The following is a 23733-nucleotide window of genomic DNA, read 5'->3' as shown; positions in this document are numbered from 1 at the left end:
CTTTGCCTGTCCCGATACCTATCATGTATCATCTTCAAATATAGCCAGAATGCCTTCAGTTCCTTCATCTGGATCGTTAATGTATAAAGTAAAAACTTCTGGTGCCAACACTGAGCCTTATGGAACACCTTTTGTCACCGGCTGTTATCCTGAGAAGCACACTTTTATCGACACTCTTTGTTCCCTGCCAGACAGTCAAACTTCTACTCATGCTAGCACCTTGCCTCTAACGCCATGGGCCCTTGCCTCACTCAGTAGCCTCCTGCCGACACATTGTCAAAGAACTTCTGGAAGCCCAGGTGGATGACATCCATTGTCGCTCCTTGTTCTAAGCTGTTCGTTACGTCCTCAAGGATTTCTACCAGATTTTCCAGGCATGACCTCCCCTTGAAGAAACCATGCTAACTTTGTCCTACTTTACCATTCACGTCCAAGTACTCAGAAATCTCATATTCACAATGGATTCCAGGATCTTACCCACAGCCAAATTTTGATTAGTCAGTCTGTAAGTTTCCGTCTTTTGCTTTACTACTTATTTAAACAAAGGTTCGCGATTTTCCAGTCCTCTGGGAATCTCCCTGATTCGTGTGACTCCTGAAAGATCACTACCAAGGCCTTCACTGTGTGATCAGCTATCTGCCTTAGAACTCTGGATTGGAGTCCATCTGGTCCAGGCGATTTACTTACCTTCAGGCCATTCAGTTTTGCCCATCACTTTGTCCTTGGAAATGGCCACCATACCTAGACCTGTCCGCTCACTCTTTTCAATTTTTGAGATATTACTCGTGTCTTCCACCGTGAAGACTGACACGAAGTAATTATCCAGCTCCTCAGGCATTTCCTTGTTCCACACTACTATCTCTCTTGTGTCAATTTCTTGCGATCAAATGCCCAATTTTGCCTCTCGTTTGCCCTTTATGTATCGAAGGATGGTCTTATAATCTTTTCTTTACATGATTGGCTTACTTACTCTCATATTTAATCTTCTCACTCCTTATTTCTTTTTTCGTTTCTCTCTGTCGTTCTTTGCAATTGTTAAGACATGACGGTGAAACTCTCTGTTAATTATACCAAACACCCAGGAAAGCTCACCTTACCTCATAATCTATTAGAATGAGTGACAGAGAACTCCCAAATTTCCCTATTTAAAGAAAATATTGTGAATTTATTTTTTAACTATAAAAGTGAACATTACACAACAACTATTCACAAATCTATCCCCCCACGCAACTGATTACTATCTGCCTCCAACGCAATAACTATATGCTGTTTCAATAAGACACTTATGAAGATCACATCAACTTAATTTCAAAGCCTCACAGCCATTGCCGTCCTCTGTGACATCACTGTTCTGGCTGTTGAATTCCCTGCGTCGTCATATTTCTGTTTACTGTGAAAATGTTTCATATGAAAAAATATCTTTGATAGTGAGTATTTCCTAATATCTTTCAGAGCAAGATGATTGATTCACAGGCTTCTTCCGTCTCGATGGCAACTGCTCTCTCTCCAACTTTCAAAATGTCTGCATTTTTATATCGTCTTACTGGTTTGATGTTGGCAAAACAATAAGTTCAAACTCAGTTTGCTTCCAGTGACAGACAGAGTGACGGAAAGAGAGAGTTGCATGAAGTAGTGCGAGTGGTGGAGCAAGCGCCTTGTTCTGGATTATGTGCTATAACAGATATGGCAAAAGTGAGGACTGTAAATGCTGGAAACAAGATTTACATCAGAATGGTGCTGGAGAAGCACAGCGGTTCAGGCAGCATCCGAGGAGCAGGTAAAGCAGTGTTTCAGGCAAAAGCCCTTCATCAGGAATACAACAGATATACAGTGAGTGTGAGGGAGGAGAGAGAATACGGAGACACTTGTCCTGGCAGAGCGAGGAAGTTTATTGATGCTTGTCCTGTATTGATGGGCATTTCTTCGGTTCATCTCAGCGTCGGGGTGAGCCTCCCCAATGTCTTGTCCACGTCTATAACTAATAACATCACAGACTACAGCTTCTTCAAAATCAGTTTGCGTCGATCTTGTAAACAACAAGGAGGAACACACATTGGTGTCTTACATATCTAAACCAAAACTGTTCCGCACATTTTGAGCATCCTATGCTCTGGAAATTAGATATGCAAATATTGTCGGTGTTGCAGTAATACTGGATGATCTAAAATTCCATCTAATGTGCGTTAACTAATTGATTGGTAATGCTGTGAAAAATGAATTTCATAAGTGTATATGAGGTAGGTTGAAGAGTATGTTGTGAATCAAACTAGAGAGCAGGTAATTTCGGACGTTGTGTTGTGTCGTGAATAATCTTGGTCGGAAGAAGTTTTTGAGGAATCGTGTCATAAATATGTTGCATTTTACACGGCGTCTGCATGCAATATACAATTTTTGATCATTTCTCTCAAATTTCAAGGAAGCCCAGGGATGAGAGGGACAAGTGAATTGGAAAAATGCAATATGACATTTAGTGTGATCCAAATAATGGTTGTTATTGATACAAATACAGCAATGTCTGAAATATAAGTACATATCACTAAGTTACAAGCATCAAAGAAAGGGGAGGTGATTCAAAGGTGGTTAATGTAAGAAATTAAAGATTGCATTAAATCAAAGGAAGCAGCTTCAGACGAATTCCAGATATTGTACAAACCTGAACATCCTGCGAATTTTACTTTTCCAATAATAAGGACGAAGAAAGTGTTAAGGAAATCAAAAAGAACATGAAAACAAACAAACAGAAAACACAAAGACTGCTTAAATCTACGATCCATATACGAAAGAAAACAAAAGCAAGGTCAAATGTGGAAATTTGTAAGGCAAAGGAGAATTTATTGTATCTGTGTTCAAGGAGAAATCTCCAGGAAATATCCAAGGTATAGCAAGTGATCACATGGGACCTGTGGAACTAAGGACATAAAGTCAATTCGTATCAGCAACAACGTAGTATTTGAAAGTGCACCTAGATTTACCATTGCTTCTTTTGATGGGCCAGATAAATTCATATCAAAATGTCAGAAATAGAACAGCACATTAATTGAACTGTCGATGACTATGTTTTATTTTCCTTCAGACCCCTGCAAAGGGCATAAGCCATTGTAGATAACAGGAAGGTAGTAAACATGATCCAACTATATATGCAGGCAAAAAGAGATAATGCAGAGGACTGCAAAACAATTAATTTGATATCTGTGGGGAAGCAGTTGGAATCTATTATATAAGATAATATTGGGCATTTAGAAATGAACAGCAACATCGCAGAGAATCACTATGTATTTCTGACGGAGAAATCATATCCAAGAAACTTCGGAATTGTTTGAAGTTGTTTCTTGCGGCATAGACAATGGACAACCAGTGGAAGTAGTGTATTTGGATTTTCAGAAGTCTTTCTGCAAGAAATCACACAGTGAGTTCATAAATGCAATTTACGTAAATAGTATTTGGAAGAATGCATGTAATTGGAAAGTTAGAGTTAGTGTGGTCTTCGTTTAAGGGAATCTGAATATAGATGTAAAGACATCTTTAAGCAGTTGCATTGAGTGTTGGTGAGAGGATACTTAGTTAATTGTGTACAGTGTTGCTGACCAGTCTAAGAAAGAGTATACTGATCACAGAGGACGTACAATGGACATTCTCCAGATTAATCCCTCAGATGACAAGATTTTCCGATGGGGGAGACTTATCTTGTGACCTCCCCAGTTTCAAAGAACGAGAGGTGATCACAATGAAATTTAGAAAATCTACGAACCATGTGACAAGGTGGAATCAAACAGAATGTTTCTCTGGCTGTCTACTCTACACTTAAGGCAAATAATGGCAGGATAAGGGACAGACCCTTTAAGACTGCAATAAGGAGGAATTTCTTCATTCAGAGCGGACTGATGCATGCAGGGCCATGGAAATCTGCTGGTAGGGCAAGATTAGGTAGAATCCCCAGATATTCTGCAGGTATGTCATCTGTAACAGAATAACCAGGGAACACGTAGGACTTGCCAATTTGCATCCAAACTCAACTTCATGGGAGAAGGCTGCTTGTGTGACTGGAGATCCATGTCCCCTGGTGTACCGCAGAGATCAGTGTTGTGTACCTTATTGTTTGTGGTATTTATAAGTGATTTGAATGTGAAGTGGGTAGGGGGAGTGTGATAAGCAAGTCTGTGTTGGAAACAAAGATTGACGGGGTAGTTGGTAATAAGAAGGAAGGCCTTATATTACAGGAAGTTACTGGCGGATTGGTCAGATGAAAATTTTCAATTTCAGATGGAATGTAACCCTGATATATATGATGTGATGCACTTTGGAAGATGGAACCAGATAGGGGAGAATTCAATGAATGGCTGCAGACTAGGAAGTTTAGAGGGTGCTTCTCCACACATGCTTGAACATGACTGGATATGATCATTGATGAGTTAAGCAGGACCGTAGATATAGCTTTGTTTGCTGAACCAAAGATTATAAGAGGTATATAGCACTTTGGTAAGGCCAAATTAAATACTCTGTACAGTTCTGGCAGCATATTACAGGAAGGATGTGATTGTATTGCAAGAGGTGCAGAGGAGATTCACTGAGATGTTCCCGAGGATGGAACATATGACCTGTGGAGAGAGGCTGGATAAGTTCGAGTTGTTTCCCTTGGAGCAGAGAAGGTTGAGTGGGTACGTAATTCAGGTTTAAGATTACAAGGGACCTGGGCAGGGTGAATAGACAGCAGCTGTTCTTTCCAGTCAAAGTGTCAGCTTCCTTACAGTCTGAAACCAGGGAAGGAGAATGGAGAACAGAGAGACATGAATCAACTACTTCACTTCTGTCTTCACAGAAAAAGGCATAAACGAAGCCTTCCCAGCAATAGGAGAAAACCTGAGACTGAGGAGAAAAGTATATAGTATGAAATTAGTAAATAAACTAATTTGGGAAAATTAATAGAACTGAAAATATGGGCACAGAAAAAAATCAACACACGTTGATGAAATGGGAAACATATTTGGGAAACGGACTGGTAGAGTAATTACAGAAAAGCAATAGAGGAACTAAAATTGGAATTTCAGCAAGATTTTTAATAGAGTCACTTTTGGCTAAGATGAAGTGACTGTTCATATCAGGACAGATGTCGATTTGCGAGTCATCAGAGCTCATCGAGATCACGGCTGGATCATGACTGGACGTTGAAGGATCGTTTGATTGTGCTGTCCTGCTCCTGGTGGATCTTCATGCTGGCTTCAGCCTAACGTCAATTCAGGGACCAGCCAAGCTAGGAGTTATGGCTTCAGCAGCAGTCCGCAGCCCAGGCCAGGACATTCGCAACGCAGTCAGAGTGACTGTGAAGAAGATGAAGGATCGTACACCTGTTAATCGGACGGTGTTCGTATAGAAGCTTTTGCACGAGTGCTGTGGGTTTGAAGCAGCCAATGTGTGCTGTATGTAGGATTTTCCTGGGGCAGGCGATTTCGTTGTTACCTTCAGGAGCGTGAAGCACTGCGAGCAGCTCCTGAAGGTCTTCAAGGAGAAGGAAGGAGAGCTTCTGTTCTCCATCTTGTCAGCTGTTGTGTGTGCGTCCTGTACAGAGCAGTCGGGTTGTTACGATTCATATATACAGCCCCCACGTTCCAGCAGCTGATGTCGTCACCTTCCTGAGAAGATAAGTCCAGGTTGAGAAAGCACTGATGTGGTTGACCCTTTCAGAATCTGGACCAGCAAGCGGCAGGTCAGGATAACACTGAGACTCGATGCCATGGGATCATCCTCTACCCACCCTCCAGCTTTGCAATCGGAGAGAGCAGTTTTGTGATCAGTCTGAAGGGAATAATGGTGTTGAACGTGGAGCCATAATCAATGACCAGGAATCTGACGTAGGTGTCCTTGTTGTCCAGATGTTCTAGGAACCCGCTATGGACCCATTCCACTGGTAGGAGAATTGTCGGGGATCGAGGCAGGTTCGGAGACTGGATCTGATGTAGGCCATGACTAGCCTCTCGAATCACTTCATGCCGCCCCTCAGTCTCCTGCACTCTAATGAGAAATGTCCCAGCTTATCCAACATATCTCTATGACTCAGACCGTTGAGTCCTGGTAACATCCTTCTAAAGTTTCAGTTTGATGGCCTTCCTGCAGCAAGGCCATCAAAACTGAACACAATGTTGAACTTGGAATTATTTGCCACTGTAAGTTTTCTTTTTTTCTTTTTTTCTCGTGTGTGTGTGTGCAGGTGTGAGACACAGTAAGAGACACAAGGTGTACGAATCTTCAACTGTAAGTTTTAATCTGCTGCCAATGGTTATGCTGCTGTGATATTATTTTATTACTTGTGTTATTCTGAAATCTTATTATTCATTAAATCTTCTGATCGCAATCCACTCGCGTGAACGTCCTCCTGATGCTTGAATTTGAATCAATCTATTTTGTTTGGGCGGATATTTTGAGACTGCTGCATATCAGAGCACAGGAAGAGATGATGGATGTTTGTGCAGTGTGTATCCTTTACTGGACCAGCTTGTCTCTCCAGGCACCTAAAGCTTTTATTGTGGGTCAAAGTACCTCAGAATTGTTACATCACAGAAGGAAGATATTCAGCTCATTGTAGGTCCATGAACATAGAACATTACAGCTCAATACCTGCAACATCCTTCAGCACTACCTATTTCTCAATCGACCTTACTGCGAACTGTAAATTTACTAACTCATCCTTTCATTCCGTCATTAAGGTCATTTTGAAAAAGATCAGAGTCGAAAGTGTGGTGCTAGAAAAGCACAGCAGGTAAGACAGCATCCGAGGAGCTAGGAGAAAGTGAAGAGTGCAGAGGCTGAAGACCAGAACACTGATTCCTGATGAAGGACTTACAAATGAAACATCGAATTGGACGCTGCCTCATCTTTTCTGCTGTTCCAACATGACACTCTCCATATTTTCTGCAATAGCCTAACATGAGGGACTTGTCAAATGATTTACTGAAATCCTTATACCCCAGTTTACCCTCATCCAACTGTTTGGTCACCTTCTCAATGAACTCAGTAAGATTTGTGAAGCATGACATACACTTCACAAAAGCGTGTTGACTATCCCTAATCAAATGATTCATTTCAAGATGATAATAAATCTTATCTCTTATAACCCTTTCCAACACTTTACCCATAACCAAAGTAAGCCTGGTATATAATTGTCATTGTTGTCTCTTCTCCATTTCTTGAACAAAGGGACAACATTTGCTATCGTCCAGTCCTCTGGCACTATTCCTATAGACAATGGTGATGTAATGATTCGAACCAATGGTTGTGTAACCTCCTCCCTAACTTCTCAAAGAATCCTAGGATTAATCCCATCTGGCCAAGGGGACTTATCTATTTTCACACTCTATAGAATTGCTAACATATCCACCTTACGGACCTCAATCCCATCTAGTCTAATAACCTTTACTCCATATAGTCCTTGACAGCATTGTCTTTTCATTGTGAACACTGATTCAATTATTTATTTAGTGCCTGTCCTATCTCCTTGGACTACACACACAGCTTCACACTACTGTCCTTGATTGGCCCTAATCTTAATTTGGTCATTCTTTTATTCATGACATACTGCTAGAAAGCTTGACGGTTTTTCTGTATCCTACCTCTCGTGCTCTCTCTTGGCTATTCTTATCTCTTTCTTTAACCCTTCCAGGATAACTTGTAACTCTCAAGCATCCGAACTGAGCCTTCACGTTTCATCTTTACATAAGCCTCCTTCTTCGTCTTGATAAGAGATTCAACTTCTTCAGTAAACCATAGCAGCCTCACTCGACCACTTCCTTCTTTCCTGACATGTATAAACTTATCAAGGACACACAGTAGTTGTTGTTTGAAAAAGCTCCACGTTTAAATTGTGCCCATCCTCTCAGTTTTCTTCCCCATCTTATGTATCCTAAAACCTTTCCTAATCGCATCATAATTGCCTTTCCCCCAGCTATAACACTTGCCCTGCGGTATAGACCTGTCCCTTTCCATCACTAAGGATAAGATAACCTAATTATAGTAGCTATCAGCCAAGCGTTCACCTACCTCAAAATCTAATACCTGGTCTGGTTCATTACCCTGTACCAAATCCAAATTGCCTTGTACCTTGTTGGCCTATGTACATACTGTGTCAGGAAAACATTCTGCACACATTGGACAAAAACTGACCCATATAAAGTAATTGAACTGTAGCGTTTCCAGTCACTAATTGGAAAGGTAAAGTCCTCCATAACAACTACCCTGTTATTTTCGCTCCTATCCAATATCATCTTTGTAATCCTTACTCTACATCTCTGGAACTTTTCAGAGGGCAATAGAGAACTGTCAACATGGTGACCTCTCCTTTTTCGTTTCTAACCTCTTCACATACTACCTCAGTAGATGAGTCCTTATCAAACATCCTTTCTGCCAACGTGATATTGTCTTTGATTAACAATGACACCCCCCCCCCGCCACTTTTAGTACCTTCCTTATTCTTAATGAGGCATCTAAACCCGGACCCTCCAACGATCAGTCCTGTCCCTGCGCAATCCATTTCTCCAAAATTGCCACAAAATTTGTGAAATGATTTGTAGCTCAGGTGCTCGTTGTTGTGGTTCTGTTCGCCAAATTGGGAATTTGTGTTGCAGACGTTTCGTCCCCTGCCGAGGTGACATCCTCAGTGCTTGGGAGCTTCCTGTGAAGCGCTTCTATGATGTTTCCTCCGGCATTTGTAGTGGTTTGTCTCTGCCACTTCTGGTTGCCAGTTCCAGCTTTCTGCTACAGTGACCGGTATATTGGGTCCAGGTCGATGTGTTTGTTAATATAATCTGTGGATGAGTGCCATGCCTCTAGGAATTGCCTGGCTGTTCTCTATTTGGCTTGTGCTATAATAGTTGTGTTGTCCCAGTCAAACATCAAGCTGTACAACTGCACAATTTGGAAACAGGGAGTGATTGAAGGGATGTTAAACGAGGGTGAGTTGGATAGATCAGAAGTCAGCATGAGGGGAGATAGACAGGAACAGACAGAAAATGGAAGCTTTATTTAGACATTCTCACGGGGTGCAAGGCGTTTATCTAGTGCCATACACTGTGAGCACTGTGCGGATACTGGCTGTGGTTCCAGAGCGTTTATCTTCAATAATATCATAGAGCTGAGTTGCTGACAGTTAAACAGAGTCCAAAAGGCCAAGTGATTTTTTTTAAATTAAGAGGATGGTTTAATTTAAACAGACTGGGTGAACAGCAGCAGGAACTGGGAATCGTGCTCGATACTGAGATACTGCGCCAGAGAACCTCAATGAGGTGGATCACTGACAGAGAGGAAATCAGCATCTCAGCTGAGGGCCAAATACTGATTGGGAAAGATTGCACACCTCTTCCGTAGTTTTGCAATACACATTTCAATTTAAAGCTCAATATCATGAATGTATCTTATTTCTTCTAACTTCCCATAGTTTAGTACGGACAGAAAATCATTTTGTCCCCGTATTTTGTGTTCACTAAACAAATTTTACTCCTCATTCCTCACTTTAGATGTGTCCATGAGTCTGTTCTTCATATGAGTTATAAAGAGTAACATTCCAATACTAATGACTGGGGAATATTATTGTCCTTCCCTCCTGTCTGAACTGCTATGTCCCCCAATTCGCTGTGTTTTCTGTCTCCTCCACAATGCCATAATCACATTGTAATTGAAGTCCAGTAAATGACATTTCATCACAGTTCACTAACATCGATAACATCAATAGCACAGACCTCGTCTGACTCTCTCTGAACCTGGAATAACAATCTGAATTGCACTTGTCACGTTTAATTCTCTGTTAACATAACCATGCCATTTGTCTGTTACAACCCCACGTTTCTCCGACACATACTCCCCGCAGATCATGAACTATAAAAATTGTCTCAATGTTTAATTGAAATTATGATGCTTGATCAATAGTTCCAGGATGTATGTTTCTATTTATAATCAGAGACGCATGTTTACTTTCTGATAAACTTATGGCATTACTCCCGCATCCAAGACAGATTGAATGGTTACACTCAATTGATCTACCAGCCTCAAGATGTGTTCCATCAGTCACCCTCACATAGCCCATCCAGAAAATGACAGTTTCAATCATTGTTTTGAATTTGAATAAAACAATATTGAATTGAAAGGCGTTGGCTGGAGCTATTTGCTCAGGGACTGTGATTGATGTCAGTCTCCCTGGATCCGAGATGTGTCACTGGAGGGTTTTCTCTTCTAATAATTAAGGACTTGGTTCAATGTGTTATCCCATTATGGGCGGGAGCATCAATGACTGGACTAACAGGTATCAGTAGCTCGAGAGACGGAGGAGGAGAGATCAGAATCTGAGAACATTAGACTGGAATGTTCCAATAATGGATCAGAATCTGAGAACATTAGACTGGAATATTACAACAGACAGGAGTTTACCCTCGGGTTTTTCCTACCTTTCTCAGCCTTGGACATCATTGGCATAACGGATCGAAGATATCCTTTGGATTATTCAAGGCGGTTACTATCCCATCCTCGCTATAGTTGGTGTTCTGGCAAGTCATTCCATCTGACCATTAAACCGAGTTGAACTGAATTGCTGTTCATATTCCAATTTTAAAATTTGGAATTCATCATTTTCAGATGCAGTCAAAAATTTTCTTCCTGACTGATTATAACTAGAAAATTACTATTCACAACTTACTCAACAAAACGCGAGGAGAAACCAGACTGTACTAAAACTTCATGATCTTTTTTCTCCATTCAGATTTACATTTTTACGTATTCTCCCCACTCACCAATCCTTCCCAAAACCACTGTCAGGATATTTCAGTCTCCTTCTCAGCCTTAATGCAGCTGCTGAATAATCCATCGTTTGTGCCTTTGATAGATCCAGATATAACTGTTTCAAGTCCCTTCTAACTATGCTTCTGTCACAAATACTGTCACTTGAGGTGAATCATTTGTCCTCTCCACAGAATCTGTCAGATGGACAGACAGTGCATGGTGGTCTAGTCATTGACTCATATTCAAGCGACACAGAATAATAATCTTTTGGTGTCTCATGAAGGAAGTTCATGGAATGGAAATGAAATCATCACCACTTGTTTTAAACAGAAGCCTATCTGTTTGCCTCATGTCCTGTTATCTTTCCATGTTCAAGTCTCTGTGCGACTGCAAACTCACAGCAATGTGGTTTACTCTTTATTATCCTGTGCAACAGCTGCATCAGCCACTCAGTTCAGTATCAGCATAACATGCTGGCCTGACCAGGGCTGCACACATCCCGTGAGAGCAGAACAACAGGAAAGATAGCTCCCTTCCTCTGCCTGATTTCCATGTTCCTGCAAGTAATTTCCATTCAGGTAGGTGACCATTCCCTGTTTCAAGTGAATTCATTCTGATTGAGTTTCCCTCTGAACGTGATATACATCTCCATCGACACCTCTGGTGATGACTGACGCAAAGATGTAAGAAACTTCAAAATTCCACATCATTCGCAGTGTAGTGAGAAGGAATGGCTTTTTATACCACAGGAAAAAAGCTGAGACAGCTAAGTGAGGGAACAGAATTAGTGTGATCAATCCTATAGTGTTGTTGAGATAGTATTTGGGGTACTCTGCATAGATTTTCTCTCCTTTATAAGGAATAATCCTCTTGGCAGAAAGAGTGTAAAGGAGTTTCAACAGACTAATTGTTGGGATAATTGTACCATCTGGTGTGCATGAGGATTAATCTGTAGCACTTTGAAAAATAAGAGGTGATTGCACTGAACCTTAAAGTGATGGACAGTAACTCATTATATTCCAAACAGAACTGAGACGGTGATAAATTCCATGTTTTTTTTTACTTGGTTTACATGATTCTCAATGGCTCAAAAAACTCTGAGAACGTTCCTCTCACTCCACGCCAATCGCCATTTCGATTGAGAGGGAGGGCCAGTCTTCAACTAAACTCTTCCAACATTAATACAGTGCATTTGATGTATGATCATACATAGAACTTCACGTTATCCACCATCCCGACAGGAACCACAATACCTTCACGCTAAAACAGTTAACTATCCCCACCAGCATCTGACCCCCATGGAGAACATGGGTCTGTCTTCCTGGAGATGGAAGATGCCTCCTTAAAGCTTGGCACAAAGCATTTGGCTTTCTTCCTCACTGCTGGCAAAACACGTTAAAGTATCATTTGTTCCACAGGCAATGGAGCCACGAGGAACATTGTGAACATCTATGAGTGCATTCTCTGCTCCATTCGTTTTCCAGGGTGGAGCATCAGTGACACCCTCCTATTCCTATGTAAGTGTCTCGAGGGGTGAATGGTCTCCTCCTGGTTCTATACAACAGGTTTAGGGGTATGACTGGACTCTGCCTGTTTCTGTTTAACAGCTCAATGTACTGACCAGATGCCTCCTCATCCTATGGAACAGGCAGGAGGATTGTATGGGCTGTCCCTCTTCTTGTTCAGTCATTTCGGTGGGCTGAATGGTTTCCACATATCCATGTCACCAGCTTGAGATGCTGAATGAGCTCCTCTTTTAACTGTGAAAATGTGCAGTGCCTCGCAGCACTGTTACATGAATGTTACCGAAACTTTAACAGCACAGACGTGAAGGTTGTTTGGGTCTTGCTGAATATAGACACAGACGGGTTCAGTAGCTGAGGGGGTCAAATTGTTCTGAATATTGTGTGATCTTCAGTGATCACCCTGCTTCTGACCTTGTGATAGATGGGGAGGGGGCGGCGCCCGGAATGGGGACTCATAGACGTTGATAAAAGAGCTGAAGACGTTTGTGCTGAGCAAGTTAATCTGAGGATCTCCTGAAGAGATGTCCCAGGACTGAGAGGATATTCGGCCACCGACCACAAACATCTTCCTTTGTGCTCTGAAAGACCTCAACCAGTGGGGAAGATTACCCCTGATTTTCATTAAGCTCAAATAAGTAGGTGGTCCAGATGACATCCTCAGTCAACTATTGCCTTGATCTCAAGGCCATTCACTCTTTCCTGAGCCCCTGTGTTCACCTCTTGTTCATATCAATAGGTGACGGTGTATGTGTAGAGGGTGTTTTCCTCTAACAGAGGGTAATCAATGTCAGGAATTATCTGGACTGGAGAGTTAGGGGAGCTACATCATCGAAAGTATTTAAAGAGGTGGTATATGAATCTTTGACCTGTCAGAGAGCTGAGGAGTGTGAATAACTGGCCATTAAGGAAGAGTTAATGCTAACAGTAGGTCAGCCATGATTGTATACAATGGCTTGACCGTCCGAATTACCTATTCCTGTTCCTTATGTTTTCATTTTCTGTAATTTCAAAGTAAACGGCTGTAATTTCCCTGGATGTACTGTTATTTTTGAGTCATCTCTGAGTCAGGCTCTACCATGCACTTTGATCTGTTTAAGGTCTCAGCTGCACTTTTCTGTCAGTGTACCATTTTCCTACATTAATTTGTCTTACATAGACATTTTGAACAAATGGAAATATCCAGGCATCACAATCTTCTGTGGAAGGGAATTCACACCTTACCAACCCTTTGAGAATCTCTTGTTCGTGTTCTGACAAATGTTGGAGGTTCACTCATGCCTTTTCCCACTCCTCTATTGGTGAAGAAACTTTTAAATGTAACCAGTTGAGTGTTGTGTCCAATGATATCGGTATCGGACTGGTTAATTTTCTAGCAAAATCTTAGACACAGAACGTTGAACTGTGAACAAATGGTAAAATGATAGAGTGACCCAAATGTTTTTTCTGACTCTGAACTTATTCTGCTCACACAAATGTCTGGAAATGCGGATTTCTTCCCAGAACAGTTGGATTTAGCTGAATTCCCTTTGCTTCGAGCTGCACAGAGATTCCTTTGAATCCTCATCAGAAATCCTCCACGAATGGTAAAGATGACTCAGGATTTTTCTGCTCTCACGCCTTGTTTTCAGACAGAACACAGTGAGGGAGAGAGAGAGAGACCAATTGGTCCTGCTTCTGAAGGAAGTAATATTTTTCTCCGTCTCTGTGTGGAAAAATACAAGAATGTCAACTGAAAACCAAACTGGACCATGTGCACTCTCCATGTACATTCTCTGGAATGGATGATAATAGACTGTATGCTGTATGCAGCATCATTGCTGTTGTTGTGCACAGTGCCTTTCATTAGCAAAAGGAAATAATGTGCCCTTTTGATGAGATGTTTATATGCATCTGCGTAATTTTTAGAAATGGGTTGATATCTTCATAATATTTGTGTTAATACCAATGCATCTCATTCAAAAAAAATTATCGAGCTTTAGTCTTCTTAACAAGAGAAAATATGTATCCAGCTGAAAGACTTCTCTGACAATCGTGACTCAGTAAGATTTCTCATCTAAGATTTAAACAGATAATCCCAGATAACAAAAGGCCTTCATTTCAGGAATGAGTAAAGGGAAGCATCGTTGAACATCTTTGAAAGGAATTGTATCAGGGTTTATTTTTAGTTTAAAAGATCAAAACTGCCCCCAGTGTATCTGATGTGGTCTCAGCAATGCCCTGTACAGATACAGTGAAATATTCCTAATTAAACCCAATACCCGTTGCCACAAACAGCATCGTTCCACTTCTGAATCACTTGCTGCATCTGCAGACAGACTTCATATGATTCATGTACCAAGAATATGAAAAACATCTGCATCACAGAGTTCTGCAATCTCTCTCCATTTAAATTGTTCCCGACTGCAATAGACAACTCACATTATATTATTTCTGCTGAGGGTATGCTCACTAACCTTCCCTGTTTACATCAGAATGCAGATTCCCTACCTCCATTTGAAGATCTATTGATCATTTAGGTGTGCAAGGTAGTTCAGCTTTGATCCATTCAGTCCCTTCATTCAGATATTTTACATAGATTATTCATCATTCATGACCCTACAGTGATCTCTGAGTCAAAACTAGTTACAGTTTTGTTTAAAAAATCGTATATCTCTACTCTTTCCTGTTAGTGACAAAATCCCTGTTCCTGTGCAGCAGTTCAGGCGGGTTGAATGGCCTCCTCCTTGACTGTGTAATGTACTCAACGAGCTGAATTACTTCATCCTATATTCCTGTGTAATTCTTTGGAGGGGCAGAATGGTCTCCTCCCGTCTCATTGTAACGATCCCGTCTGGCTGAATGGGATGATCGTCTACCCTGTAATCGCATTGAGAGGTGGATTGAGGGAACAACACACGGAGTAGGGGCAACAGAATATTCCTGTAACAGCCGGGAGGGTGGATCGATGGAACAACACATTGAAAAGGGCAGCAGTTGGCCATTTAGCGGCACCATTCAGAATGCTCATGGCTGATCCGAGTGTGTCTGACCATCCGTCTCCTGTTTGTTCCCAATAAATATTGACTCTCCAGTCCGGCAAAGCTCAAATTAAAATATCTTAATAAACCGAGTCTTCACTGCTCCCCGAGGATGAGGACACCACAGATAGCAGAACAGTCAAGGGAAAGGGACATCCTTCTTCCATTGTGGGACACACTTTTTAAAAATTGTGTTAACCTCATATCAAATCACTGCCTATTTTCGGAAATAGTGGTACAACAACTAGGAGTAGTCATTAACCATTCTGCACTCCAAACTTTTCCCACATTATCACTGACTCTTTCCAATCAAATATGCTGCTGCTTGTCTCAGGAAAAAAATACCTGATAGCAATACAAAACACGAGCATTAAAAAATGAGCAGAATTAGACCATTTGGCCTATCGAGTCTGATGTGCCATTCAGTCATTTCTAATATGTTCCTCAACATCAGTTTCCTACCTTCTCCCAAGAATCTTTGATCTACTTATAAATCAAAAACTTATTTATTTGTGTCTTAATGGCACTACTGTCTGTGTCTTAATGTGCATTTATGTGTGTGTGTGTGTACATGTGCTTGTTATTTTTTTATTTTTGTGACTATGTCTGTCTGTCTTTGTATTAACCTGTGTGTTTCAATCTATATTTGTGTCTATTTCTGTGTGACTGTTTATGTCTTTGTGTGCTTCTACATGTGTGCATGCTTATCTCCTTGTATGCATTGTGTATGTTAGTATATTGGGGTATTTACCAACACATCTGTGTAATTCAATGCCTGCATCTTTGTGCATTGGGACCTCTGTTCTTCTCCGAGTGAGAGAGATGAGGTTGAAACTGACAGTAGGTTTGAATTGAGAATTGTTCTTTACTGAACAATACTCCTTACTCAGTTGGTGGGACATGGATGTTTCAGAATCTCCACACAAGGCCCCCTGGTCCTCTCCGGCTCTGTCCAGGATCCTCCCCACATATCAGGGTTGGGGGATGAGGGAACGGATATCCGGCACTCCACAACCCGACTTGGCCCTTTCAGTCCTATTCCAGTCTGTTTCTCGTGGAATTGGAGAAAGGGAGAGAATGAGTGAGGGTGAGAGTGGATGACCCTGCTATTATTGCTGGGTTAGGTGAGGGGTGACATGGTGAGGTGGCCGGAAGGAGTCTGTCCATAGTGTTGTATCCATGTAGTGCTATTAGTGTGTGGGGCTATTGCATCAGGGAAAGAAAATGTGGGGGAGGGAAGGTGCTGTATTTAACAGCGTGAGTGGTCGTGCTTGAGCCTCATTTGGAGATAGAGCGTGAGCCTTGTGTGAGGTAGGTGCTGTTGCACATATACAGTGAGTGTGAGGGAACAGTGAGAATATACCGTGACACTTATCCTGACAGAGCAGAATGGATATTGATGCTTGTCCTGTATTGCTCGACATATCTTCAGATCATCTCAGCATCGAGGTGAGCCTCCCGAATGCCTTATTCAAGTCTAGCACTAGTAACAACACAGGCGGTGTCCATCAGATTCCACAGAATCAGTTTGGGTGGTTCTTACAAATAGCAAGGAGAAACAAACTTATTGTGTTATATATCTGAACCAAAACTGTCACACAAATGTTTTGCATCATATGCTCTGGAAATTAGATATGCAACTATATGCAAAGGGAAACTATGACATACTGATATTATCGGTGTCCTCTTAACCTAGAGACCCAGGTAATGTTCTGGGGACATGGATTCAAATCCTGTCATGGCAGATTGTGGAATTTGAATTCTACATGTATTTTCAATCAAGGGTTTATGATGATCAGGAATTCATTGTTGATTGTTGGAAAAACTCATCTGGTTCACTAATGCCCTTTAGGGAAGTAAACGGCTGTTCTTACCTGGTTTGGCCTGCACGTCACTCCAGGTCCAAGGCAATGCTGTTGACGCTTAACTACCGTCAGGCATGGACAGCTGGTTATCCAGTGACGCCCCAATCCTGTGAAGGAGTAACAAATACTCGTGTGTTCTGCAGTAATAATGGATGGTGTCAAGCTGCATCGAAATTGAGTTAACGAAGTGACTGCTAATGTTGTGAAAAATAAATTCCATAAATGTATATCATGGAGGTTGAAGAGTATGTTGTGAACCAAACTAGAGAGCAGATTATTTCGCATTTGATGTTGTGAGATACTGATTAAGGATGATCAGGCACGATCATAATGAATGGTGGTGCAGGCTCGAAAGGCAGAATGGCCTACTCCTGCACATATTGTCTATTGTGTGATCGGAAGGACTAATTACTAACCTTGCTCTGAAGCAGCTTTGGAGGAATAGTGACATTAATATGTTGTATTTTACACGGCGTCTGCATTCAATGTGGAATGGTTGAACATTCTAATTAAACATCATGGAAGCCCTGAGTCTAGAGGGTCAAGTTCGCTCCAGCTAATTGGGCAAGTACAATATAACATTCAGTCGGAGAACAATGGTTGTTAGACTCATTGAGTCTTACAGCACGGAGGCAGGCCATTCGGCCCAAACTGGTCCATTCCGAACAAAATATCCATTCACACTAACCCCCTTTCCCTGCCATTTCCCTGTATCTTTCTAATCCTTTCCTACCTGCGCATTTGTTCAAATGTATTTTAAATTTTGTGAATGTACCCGCCTCAACCACTTTGTGTATGTAAAAGAAATTTCCCCTTAGGTTCCCTTTTACTCGTTCCCCTCTGACCTTAACTTGATGCCCCATGCCCCCCATGATCTTTTACACTACTATCAGATCTACTTCAACCTCATACAATCTAAAGTAAAAACTCCCAGCTTGTTTAACCTCTCACTATAACTCAGACCATTGAGTCCTGGCAACATCCTTGAAAATTTCTTCTGCACTCTTTCCAGTTTAATAACATCCTTTCTCGAGCAAAGTGAACAAAACTGAACATGACGCTACAAGTGTGGACTCGCCAACATCTTGTATAACTACAACATAACTCCCTAATTTCGATATTCAGTGCTCTAACTGATGAAGGCCAGATAGCCAAATGCCTTTTTCAGTGCTTTGTCTAGCTGGGACTCCACTTACAGAGAACCGTGCACCTGAATTCCAGGGTCAGTCTGTTCCACTGCACTCCTTAAGGCCCTGCCATTCACCATGAAACTCCTGCCTTGATTTGACTTTCTAAAATGCAAGAACTTACACTTATCTGAATTAAACTCCATTTGGCATTTCTCGGCCCACTTCCCCACCTGATCAAGGTAGTGCTGTAATTTCTGAAATTTTTGATAACCTTCCTCACTGTACACGATTCCACCTAATTTAGTGTCACCTTGAAACTTACAAATCATGCCTGTACATTCTCATCTAAGTCATTGAAATCTCTCTCTCTCTCTCTCTCTCTCTCTCTCTGTGTGTGTGTGTATATATATATATATATATAAATATATATACACATAGATATATATATAGTCCCAGCACCGACCCCTGAGACATTCCATTAATCACATGCCTCCAGTCCGACCAGCATCCTTCCACGATTACCCTCTTCTTCCTATCATCAAGCCAATATTGGACATAATTTGCCAGCTTCCCCTCAATTCCATGTGACCTAAACTTCCAGAGTAACATACCATGTCGACTAAATATACAACCATGCCCTTGTAAAAGTTACTGGTCACATTATCAAAGCAGCCTCACCAACTTCTGACCCGTAATCCCCCATTCATAAGGCCCTGTCTTTCCAAATGCATGTATATCTTCTCCCTCAGAATCTTCTCAAGGAACTTACCTGCTACAAATTTTAGGTTCACTGGTCTATAGTTCCCCTGTTTTTCTTTGTAGCCCTTCTTGAATAACGGCACAGCATTCACTACTCTCCAGTTCTCCAGGACCTCACCCGTTGGCAACCGATAATGCAAAAGTACCAACCAGGGCCCCCACTGTTTCTTTCCTGTCCTGCAGTGTTCCTGAATATATATGGTCAGGACCAGAAGATTTATAGAAAAACTACAAAGTCTGAAAAATATGTTTATTTATTTCGGGTAAAACATCCAAGAGTGAGAAAGTGAGATAACAATGATTAGCATAATAAATTAAATATTATATTAATCACTTGAAATGACTTCAGAAGAATTCCAGACATTGTGGAATCCTGAGAATTCTCAGAAATTTACGATCAAGAAAAGGAGGGCCATGAAACGGGTAAGGAAATCAAAAAGCGAACATGCATGCAAACAAGCAGGAACACAATGACGGCATAAATCTATGATCAATATTTCAAAGGAAAGAGAAAAGCATAGTCAAATGTGAAAATCTGCAATCAGGAGAGACGAGCTTATTATGGATAACAGGGAAATGGCCAAGTAAATAACCAGTTACCTTGCATCTGCCTTCATGGAGGAAGATCCAGAAAATCACACAGAAATACGACGTCATCATTTAGGACTTGTGGATCGAAAGACATAAAGTCAATTTATATCAGTAACAAGGCTTTACTTGAACATGCAGCTGGATTGAACATTGCTAACCTTGACAAACCAGATGTACTACATACCAAAATCTTCAGAAATAAAGCACTAATAGAAGTATTAGTTGCACTGTCGACGACTGTGTTCTATTTCCCACTGCATTCTGCATAGCCTGGAAGCCATTGTAGATAAATGGACATCGGTAAACGTGATCCAAGCACTATAGATGAACGATAGTGATCCAAGCGTCTACAAAGGGAAGAAGATTTACTGTGGAGAACTACAGATCAATTAACTTGACATTTCTGGGGAAACTGTTGGAATCTATTATATAGGATGTGATATTCATTATTTAGAAATTACCAACGACATTGGAGAGAATTAGTATGCATTTCTGAAAGGGAAATCACACTTGACAAGCTTTGGAATTGTTTGAAGTTGATTCTTACAGCACAGATAATGGGGAACCAGTACAATTGGCATATTTTAGATTATTAGAAGGCTTTCTATTAGAACTCACACAATGAGTTCGTAAATGCAATGAATGTGAAGGGTATTTGGAGGAATATATGCAAGTGGTAAGTTAAAGTTTAGATTGTCTTGCTTAAAAGGAGTCAGAATACAGATGTAAAGACATGTTGAAGCAGTTTAACAGCGTGTTAGTGAGTACTGTACCTGGAATACTGAGTACAGTTTTGGTGACGAAATCTGAGAAAGAATATACGGACGACAGAGGAAATTCAATGGACATTCTCCAGATTAATCCCACAATTGGCGAGATTGCGTGATGAGGAATCTCGGCCTGTGTTCTCTAGAGTTTCAAAGAATGAGAGATGGGTCACTGTGAAATATATAAAAGTCACAAAACATATGACAAGTTGGAAATTAACAGGATGTTTCTCCGGCTGTCTAATCCACATTCAAGAGAAATAATGGCAGGCTACAGGACAGACCATTTCAGGCTGCAATAAGGAGGAAATTCTGCACACGTAGGGTACTAACTAACACAGGGCATGGAAACCTGCTGGCAGGGCAGGTTAGGGAGAATTTCCAGATATTCCACAAGTGTTGACAGCGGAATCAGAATAACCAGGGAAGAGATAGGACTCATTAGTGACTTGCCAAATTGCATCCAAACGAAGTTTAGTGGTAGGACACAGAAGGTGGTGGTAGACGGCTGCTTGCGTGACTGGAGACCAGTGTCCAATGATATGCCACAGGGTTCAGTGCTGTCTCCCTTATTGTTTGTGATTCGGAAGTGCTGGTGTTGGACTAGGTGGACAATGCTAAAAATCCCATAACAACAGATTATAGTCCAACAGGTTTATTCGACGGCACTACCTTTCGAAGTGCTGCTTCTTCATCAAAGCGCACAATCACCTGATGAAGAAGTAGCGCTTCGAAAGATAGTGCCTCCGAACAAACCTGTTGGACTCTAACCTGATGTTGTGTGATTTACAACTTTAATATTTGTAGTACTCATAAATGATGTAGCTGAGAATATGGATGAGGGGTGGGGAGTGTGTTATGTAAGTTTGTGTTTGATGCACAGATTGGCCGGTTGGTTGGCAGTGAGGAGGTAGGCCTTAAGTTACGGGAAGATACAGATGGAATGGTCAGCTGGGAAGATCAATGGCAGATAGAATGTAACCCTAATAATATGAGGTGATGCACTTTGGAAGAATGAACCAGACAGGGGAGTACTCATTGAATGACAGCATACTAGAAAGGTCAGAGGGTGCTTCTACACACTTCCCTGAATGTGATGGGCAGATTAATACAAACTTGGGAAAGCATAGGGGAGCGTAAACATAACCTTGATTCATTGAGGCACAGATTATAAGAGCTATGCGGAACTTTGGTGAGGCCAAGATGGAATACTGTGTGTAGTTCTGGAAACCACATTACAGGAAGGATGTGAGTGGACAGGAGTGGGTGCAGAGGGGATTTACCAGGATGTTCCCTGGGATGGAGTATATCAGCTATGGAGAGAAGCTGGATAAGCTTTGGTTGTTGAGATTGGAGGCGACGCGGATGAGAGGGACGTGATTCAGAAGCATAGAATTACAGGGTGGATGGACAGCAGTTGTTCCTTTTAGGCAAATGTCCACATTTATAAAGTTAAGAGTTTGCGGTTTAGTGAGGATTTGAGAATTGCTTTTTTCACCCAGAGTGTGTTGGGGTCTGAAATGCAATTCCTGAGAGGAGAGTTGTCATGGCAAACTCAAAACCATTAGAAAATACACGCTTGTGCTCTTGAAATGCCTTAAGATTCACGGCTACGGGTATTGTGTCGGGAAATGGGCCTTATTTAGACCGTGCTGTATTTCTGATGGTACAGCATCTTTGCTGCTGTGATTGTATGGCTGCGGAAGGCCAATCACTGAGTACCTTAAAATAGGAATTGATAGGTTTCTGAAGAACATCTTTACAAAGTTTTTAAGACAGAATTTGTCATATTTTCTGAAAATATTTCAATGGCAAAATTAAGAGAAAGAAATGTGCAGCGTTCGTACAATTTGATACCAGATAATTGAAGATCGGGAAATAGCAGAATTATGGACCAAATGCTTCAGTTACGCCTCGACAGTGGAAAAGAAAACAAAAAAAGAAAATTTCCCAGCAATACTAGGGATCTTTAGTCCTGTGCGAAAAAGGGAATATCATGAAATTAGCAACTAAACAGTTTAGAGAAAGTATTGGACTAACATTAATGGGCATAGACAAAGTCAACAGATTTATGAAATGGGAATCATATTTGAGAAAGTGGCTTTTAGCAAAATTATGGAGAAACCATCAATGCAATACAAGTGGAATCTCAGAAAGATTTTTGATAAAGCCCAAGCCTATTGTACGAATTTGAATCCTGTCGGACTGAGGATAATATATGGTCATGGTTTTAGAATGGGAGAGCTGGCTGCAAACACTGAGTAGGAATAAAACAATGTTTTTTTTAATGGAAGGCTGGTAGGATATAGCAAGGATCGTGGCTTGGACCCCAGCTATTCCCAATACACATCATATATTTAGTTGAGGGCCTCAAATGCAATATTCCCAACTATGCTGACAGCACTGAACGATGTCAGCATGTGAGTGAGTGAGGGGGATGTAAAAAATCTCCAAGGTGACTGAAAAAAGTCAAATTACTGGGAAACGGAGACAAATGTGAAATGAGATGTTGTGCACATTGATGGGAACAATAAAATGGCAGCCTCTCATTTAAAAAGGGCGTGGTTGAAAAATGTTTCTCGATAAAGGAACTTAAGCTGCATTTTTGTTTATTTCTGAAGCCAGAAGTCAATACTGGGAATGGCATTGGCACGCTGACCAGTGTATATAGACCCTGCAAGTGGGGAACTGTGACACTGAAATGAATCGGGATCTCCCTGTACACCAGTCACTGAAAGCAATATTGCACGAGCAGAAGGCAGGTAGGAAGATAAATGTTGTTTTCACCTTCACTTCAGGGGAATTGAGTACAGGAGTATCTTACGGAAGCTGCACAGAGCCTTAGTGAGACCCCATTTCAAGCATTGTACAGTATTGTGTGCAGCTTTGGTCTCCATACCCAATAAAGGACAAACCTGACATTGAGGGAGAGCAGTGAAGGATGACAAAACTGATCTCTGGGATGACAGGTTTGTTGTTAAAGCAGAGTTTGGGGCGAATGGGCTTGTATTCCATGCCGTTTAGGAAAATGAGTGGTGATCACAGTGAAATATATAAAACTCTGACAGGGCGAGACAGATTGGAAGCAGGGATGGTAATTCCCTGGTTTGGACGTATATAACAAGGGGCCACAGTATTAGGTACAGGAAGGCCACTTTGCATTGAGATGAGAATAATGTCGTCACTCAGAGACTGGCGAACCAGAGATACTCTTTCCCAGATCAGGCTGTGGAAACCAAGGCGCTGAATATAAATAAGGATTTCTGGAAATTATAGGGATAGGGAGAGAGCAGGAGTATCGTGTGAAGATAGATCAGCTATCA

Source organism: Hemiscyllium ocellatum, chromosome 8 (genome assembly GCF_020745735.1).
Source record: "Hemiscyllium ocellatum isolate sHemOce1 chromosome 8, sHemOce1.pat.X.cur, whole genome shotgun sequence".
In the NCBI taxonomy this organism is placed as follows: domain Eukaryota; kingdom Metazoa; phylum Chordata; class Chondrichthyes; order Orectolobiformes; family Hemiscylliidae; genus Hemiscyllium; species Hemiscyllium ocellatum.
Note: the sequence above shows the minus strand (reverse complement) of the source record.